The sequence below is a fragment of the Mus musculus genome, chromosome 3 (assembly GCF_000001635.26).
Source record: "Mus musculus strain C57BL/6J chromosome 3, GRCm38.p6 C57BL/6J".
NCBI lineage: Eukaryota > Metazoa > Chordata > Mammalia > Rodentia > Muridae > Mus > Mus musculus.
This window is the reverse complement of record NC_000069.6, coordinates 11009635-11016069: the sequence shown is the minus strand read 5'-3', so window position 1 is coordinate 11016069 and position 6435 is coordinate 11009635. Positions and strand designations below refer to the sequence as shown.

Below are 6435 nucleotides of genomic sequence, written 5' to 3'. Positions count from 1 at the left end.
AATCATTAATTGCTAAACTATTGGTCATCAGCCAAGTCACAAAGACTCTCTTGTTACCAAATACCATGGATACTTTTCACATGCATTTCCTCACTTAACTTATGGGTATTTATGCCAGTTGCCCAATTTCAACTTTTTCTAATGTTTTCTTAATTTTGTCATTGATAATTTCTCAAGATGATCCTGGTAGTACAGGCCTGTAATAAAGCTACTCACAAAGCCAAATCAGAAATTACAAATTTAGTCCACCCTGAGCTTCTTAGAGATTCTATCTCAAAATAAAATGAAATTTTAAAAGAAGACCTTGGGCTATAGCTCCATGGCAGTGTGCTTGCATAGCATATGTAGGTTTTAGCATTCAATTCTTTGTACTGAAATAAAAACACCACTAATCTCTTCAGCATCACCTCTGAGTTCTAATGCCTACTCACCATTCTCCCTTGCCATTCTGTCTGAATTTTGAGATACCCAGGCCCTGGATTTCAGCCATCTCTCTCAATCTCATTTGTACTCACTTCTCTAGGAACTGCCTGTACTCAGGAGTCTTTGTAATGTTATTTCTGTAGTCATCATGATAGAACAGCAAGTGATCTATCTGATCAGTATCTTCCATTGCCTGCTTGGTATGCTTTTTGACAAAAGATGATGACTTAGTTGGTTTTTGTTTGTTTGTTTGTTTTTGTTTTGTTTTGTTTTGTTTTAACTAAGCTCTAAACAACTGTCTTCTTTCTCTTTCTCCTGGTTTTTCATAGCTTGATTCACCTCACTACTCAGGGAATTCTGAATCTTTGCCTGCAATCTTTAATGCACCATCAAATCTCTCAGAGATGAAATCATCAATAAATTTTGTTGCAACCACATTAAAAATAAATCCACGAGTTGCTGCTGCATCCTCTGCCCGTCGCCATGGCTGCCTACAAGCTGGTGCTGATCCGGCATGGCGAGAGCGCCTGGAACCTGGAGAACCGCTTCAGCGGCTGGTACGACGCCGACCTGAGCCCGGCGGGCCACGAGGAGGCGAAGCGCGGCGGGCAGGCGTTGCGAGATGCTGGCTATGAATTTGACATCTGCTTCACCTCTGTGCAGAAGAGAGCAATCCGGACCCTCTGGACAGTCCTGGATGCCATTGACCAGATGTGGTTGCCAGTGGTCAGGACTTGGCGCCTCAATGAGCGACACTATGGTGGTCTGACAGGTCTCAACAAAGCAGAAACTGCTGCTAAGCATGGTGAGGCCCAGGTAAAGATCTGGAGACGATCTTATGATGTCCCACCGCCTCCCATGGAGCCTGATCACCCCTTCTACAGCAACATCAGCAAGGATCGCAGGTACGCAGACCTTACTGAAGACCAGCTCCCCTCGTGTGAGAGCCTGAAGGACACTATTGCCAGAGCACTGCCCTTCTGGAATGAAGAAATTGTCCCCCAGATCAAAGAGGGGAAAAGGGTCTTGATTGCCGCCCACGGCAACAGCCTTCGGGGCATCGTTAAGCATCTGGAGGGTCTCTCAGAAGAGGCCATCATGGAGCTGAACCTGCCCACAGGCATCCCTATCGTCTATGAACTGGACAAGAACTTGAAGCCCATCAAGCCCATGCAGTTCCTGGGAGACGAGGAGACCGTGCGCAAAGCCATGGAAGCTGTGGCTGCTCAGGGCAAGGTGAAGAAGTGAAGGCGAAGAGGCAGACTCCTACCCCGACACCCTCCCTGCCTGTTCCTGCCTCCTGCACCCTCCCCAGCACCTGCCACACTGACTATGTCTTTAGGATTTTAAGTTTAAGTTGTAGCTGCAGATGGGGGCCTGTGGCTCCCGTTTTCATTGTAGTATTTTATCCCCTGCACCCACTCCCTTCATAGAATCTAGTCAGAATAACGCCTCTGGGGGTGCAGGTTCTCGGACCACATTGAGGGACAGCTCCCTGTACCAGGAGAGTTGAGAGATAGTAACTATAGTTTTTCTTAGGTCTTTGTTTACTAAGGGTCTGCTTAGGAAGAATTCAGGGAGGAACTGTGCTGTGGTGTGACCAATGAGAAGCTGCAGTCCAGTTTTGTCCCTGGAACCTGTCCTGCACTCTTCCTGCAGTTAGGTAACTGGGGGCATAGTCATTCCAGTGGAGAGTGGAAGTAACCTCATGGTGATTTTTAACCCTACTTTCTCTCTGACCCTAAAGGAGCTGCTGGCCCTAGAAGGTTGGGATCAATCTTGTCAAGTCTATGTTACATTTACTTTTACAAAAAAAAGTGTATATACATATTATCAGCACACAAAAGCAACTCTGAGGTTGCTAGTGACATTTGAAACAGTCCTGTGTGGTCACCAGAAAATAAGCCATACCTCATATCAGTGGGATAAACTCCTTGTACCTCTTGCTGTGTTTGGATCCCTTGGCCTTGTTTTGTAGAGGTGAAGTACCCCTGGATCATGTCCGAGTTTTTGTCTTTCACTGTCTGAATCATGTTCCAGCTGCTTGACCCTACCGTGTGGGTTCAGAGCTCGTTTGGGCGTAACAACTAAGTCTCTTTCCAGATCAGTATAATAAAGGAGTGATGTGCAATAAAAAAAAAAAAAAAATAAAATAAATAAATAAATAAATAAATAAATCCACAATCCATCTGTTTCTCACCAAGTCTGCTGCTATGGCTCTTGTTCAAGTCACCATCATTTTTAACATGTACTATTCTAGCAATCTCAACTACTCCAACACTCCCATTTACTCTCCTCACAAACAGTGGACTTTTGCACTTGGTTTAAGATAATGCTCTAAAATTTTAAAATGAAGTTTAGCAATTCTATATATTATAAACACTCATAAATCCACTCGTGGCATTCCTAAGCATGTTTATATTTCTAAGAGTTATTAATTTAAAAAAAATCAGCTTTGTACAGTATTGACTGTCTCTTCTCCTTTGCAAGTGATTGACTTTAGATGGCCTTGTGCAGTGTAGTGGTGAGCATGCTGTCTTAGTCAGGGTCTCTATTCCTGCACAAACATCATGACCAAGAAGCAAGTTGGGGAGGAAAGGGTTTGTTTGGCTTACACTTCCATACTGCTGTTCATCACCAAAGGAAGTCAGGACTGGAACTCAAGCAGGTCAGGAAGCAGGAGCTGATGCAGAGGCCATGGAGGGATGTTCCTTACTAGCTTGCCTCCCCTGGCTTGCTCAGCCTGTTCTCTTATAGAAACAAGACTGCCAGTCCAGAGATGGTCCCACCCACAAGGGGCCTTTCCCCCTTGATCACTAATTGAGAAAATGCCTTACAGTTGGATCTCATGGAGGCATTTCCTCAACTGAAGCTCCTTTCTCTGTGGTAACTCCAGCTGTGTCAAGTTGACACAAAACTAGCCAGTACCATGCTTAATAGTACTCTTTGCAAATTGATTTTGTATATGCACATTAGTAAGCTTTTGGGAAAGGTCAGGTCTCTAATATTTGTCCCTACTGATTGGTGAAAGATTCACTATAACCAAAACAAGGAATTAGCATAGATACCTACCATCAACAAATAAATGGATAAAGAAGACATGGTATATCACACTACAGAGAGCTACTGAGCCTAAAATTGAATGAAACTATGTCATTTGCAGAAAAATGAATGGAACTGGAGATGACTGTGACTTAGACTCAGAATGATGCTATATCACATATCAATATGTGTGTGTTATGAAACTGAAATGGGACAATGTGAAGAGCACAGGGTTCCAAAAAGTTTGAAATGGAAAGAGTGGTAGAGGGAAAGAATGCAAAGCATCACCTTCACATAGTTGGAGTATTGCATTTATATACACATGACATGTCGTATATATATGAAAGAATGAGTAGGAATAAGACACTGCACAAATATATGAAAGCATGAGGGGTATTGTGTGCAGGAAGAGCTGCAGATAGAAGGGCAAAGAGGAGGAAGTGGGAAATGCGATGAAGGAAATGTATATATGAGAAAGTTTTAATGAAACAATTTTTCCCAAATATTTTGTACTGACAAAACTCAAAGGATGAAGAAATGAACTATTGCATTCTGTGACAACATGTATAGATACTACTGTGCTTTTCCAGTTGTGTGTATGTGTGTGTGTGTGTGTGCGCGTGTGTGTACATGCTCAGAGGCTAGAGACCACCTTTCTAGTGTCTAACTTGTGCATGAATAAAAATTTCTATCGCTGCCTTATTGATTGGGATGGTTCCTCAATACCCAAAACATTTAACAACAAGGATTAAATTCTTATATGAAAATTCAAATGTAGACACCTCTACTATCTAAAGCTTTAGTCTTTTTTTTGTGTGTTGTTTTCTTTAAATTTTTTTTTCTTTCCATTTTTCATTAGGTATTTAGCTCATTTACATTTCCAATGCTATACCAAAAGTCCCCCATACCCACCCACCCCCACTCCCCTACTCACCCGCTCCCCCTTTTTGGCCCTGGCGTTCCCCTGTTCTGGGGCATATAAAGTTTGTGTGTCCAATGGGCCTCTCTTTCCAGTGATGTCCGACTAGGCCATCTTTTGATACATATGCAGCTAGAATCAAGAGCTCCGGGGTACTGGTTAGTTCATAATGTTGATCCACCTATAGGGTTGCAGATCCCTTTAGCTCCTTGGGTACTTTCTCTAGCTCCTCCATTGGGAGCCCTGTGATCCATCCATTAGCTGACTGTGGGCATCCACTTCTGTGTTTGCTAGGCCCCGGCATAGTCTCACAAGAGACAGCTACATCTGGGTCCTTTCGATAAAATCTTGCTAGTGTATGCAATGGTGTCAGCGTTTGGATGCTGATTATGGGGTGGATCCCTGGATAAGGCAGTCTCTATATGGTCCATCCTTTCATCTCAGCTCCAAACTTTGTCTCTGTAACTCCTTCCAAGGGTGTTTTGTTCCCACTTCTAAGGAGGGGCATAGTGACCACACTTCAGTCTTCATTTTTCTTGAGTTTCATGTGTTTAGGAAATTGTATCTTATATCTTGGATATCCTAGGTTTTGGGCTAATATCCACTTATCAGTGAGTACATATTGTGTGAGTTCCTTTGTGAATGTGTTACCTCACTCAGGATGATGCCCTCCAGGTCCATCCATTTGGCTAGGAATTTCATAAATTCATTCTTTTTAATAGCTGAGTAGTACTCCATTGTGTAGATGTACCACATTTTCTGTATCCATTCCTCTGTTGAGGGGCATCTGGGTTCTTTCCAGCTTCTGGCTATTATAAATAAGGCTGCTATGAACATAGTGGAGCATGTGTCCTTCTTACCAGTTGGGGCATCTTCTGGATATATGCCCAGGAGAGGTATTGCTGGATCCTCCAGTAGTACTATGTCCAATTTTCTGAGGAACCGCCAGACGGATTTCCAGAGTGGTTGTACAAGCCTGCAATCCCACCAACAATGGAGGAGTGTTCCTCTTTCTCCACATCCTCGCCAGCATCTGCTGTCACCTGAGTTTTTGATCTTAGCCATTCTGACTGGTGTGAGGTGGAATCTCAGGGTTGTTTTGATTTGCATTTCCCTGATGATTAAGGATGTTGAACATTTTTTCAGGTGCTTCTCTGCCATTCGGTATTCCTCAGGTGAGAATTCTTTGTTCAGTTCTGAGCCCCATTTTTTAATGGGGTTATTTGATTTTCTGAAGTCCACCTTCTTGAGTCTTTAGTCTTAATGCTTCATTTCTACACGAGAGCTGATAATATCTATGACAGAAAGGGAGCTGCAGTTTGCCATGCTCTGACTGGGAAGAAATGTACAGCAATCAAACAAAGGGCGCTCCTCCAGACCCCAGTACTCAATGAGCTGCGGAGGCTCTCATGGTGTTTGCAATTGGGTCTGTTCCTATAGACAACTCCTGGAAATCACAACTGTTTATATAAATGCAAAATGGTCAGGCAATCAATCCCACTGTGAGAGCGATGTATAACAGGAAAAACATTCGAAAACATAGAAGATAGTAATGACTTCACACCATGAAATAGTAGTGTCGTGGATAGAACACATGCTGCATTAGTGTTTCTGCATTTTAGTTTTTGAGAAGCAAGCCCTCAAAATATGTTAAACTTGTATCAGAATCTACCACACTCTCTATATGCTTGACAAGGAAAGCCAGAGTATTTGAACTTAATTTTTTTAAAAATAACTAGATACTTTTCTACCAAATACCCGAATTATGGTCTTGTTGAAAATATATTTCTCCAGTTACAACTTCTTTTTAATTAGAAAAAGGTTGTTGTTTTGTTGGATTTTTAATTTTTATTTTTTGAGAACTCGTTTATTAACTGAAGTGTTGAAGCTATACCAATATTGCATGCAGTATCTCGGTATTCAGTATCAATATTGTATTCTAGTTTCTCAGGCCACACCACTCCCTCTGCTCTTCTGGACTCTTGCAAAATCATTGCCTTTAGTAGGCTGCTTTGTTATTAGAATTGTCTTTCTTCTAATGTAACTTTTAA

The 6435-nt window shown here is 42.3% G+C and overlaps 1 pseudogene; it reads left to right on the top strand.

Annotated features, from left to right (window-relative positions):
- On the top strand, positions 871–2556 carry Gm8910 (predicted gene 8910; annotated as a pseudogene).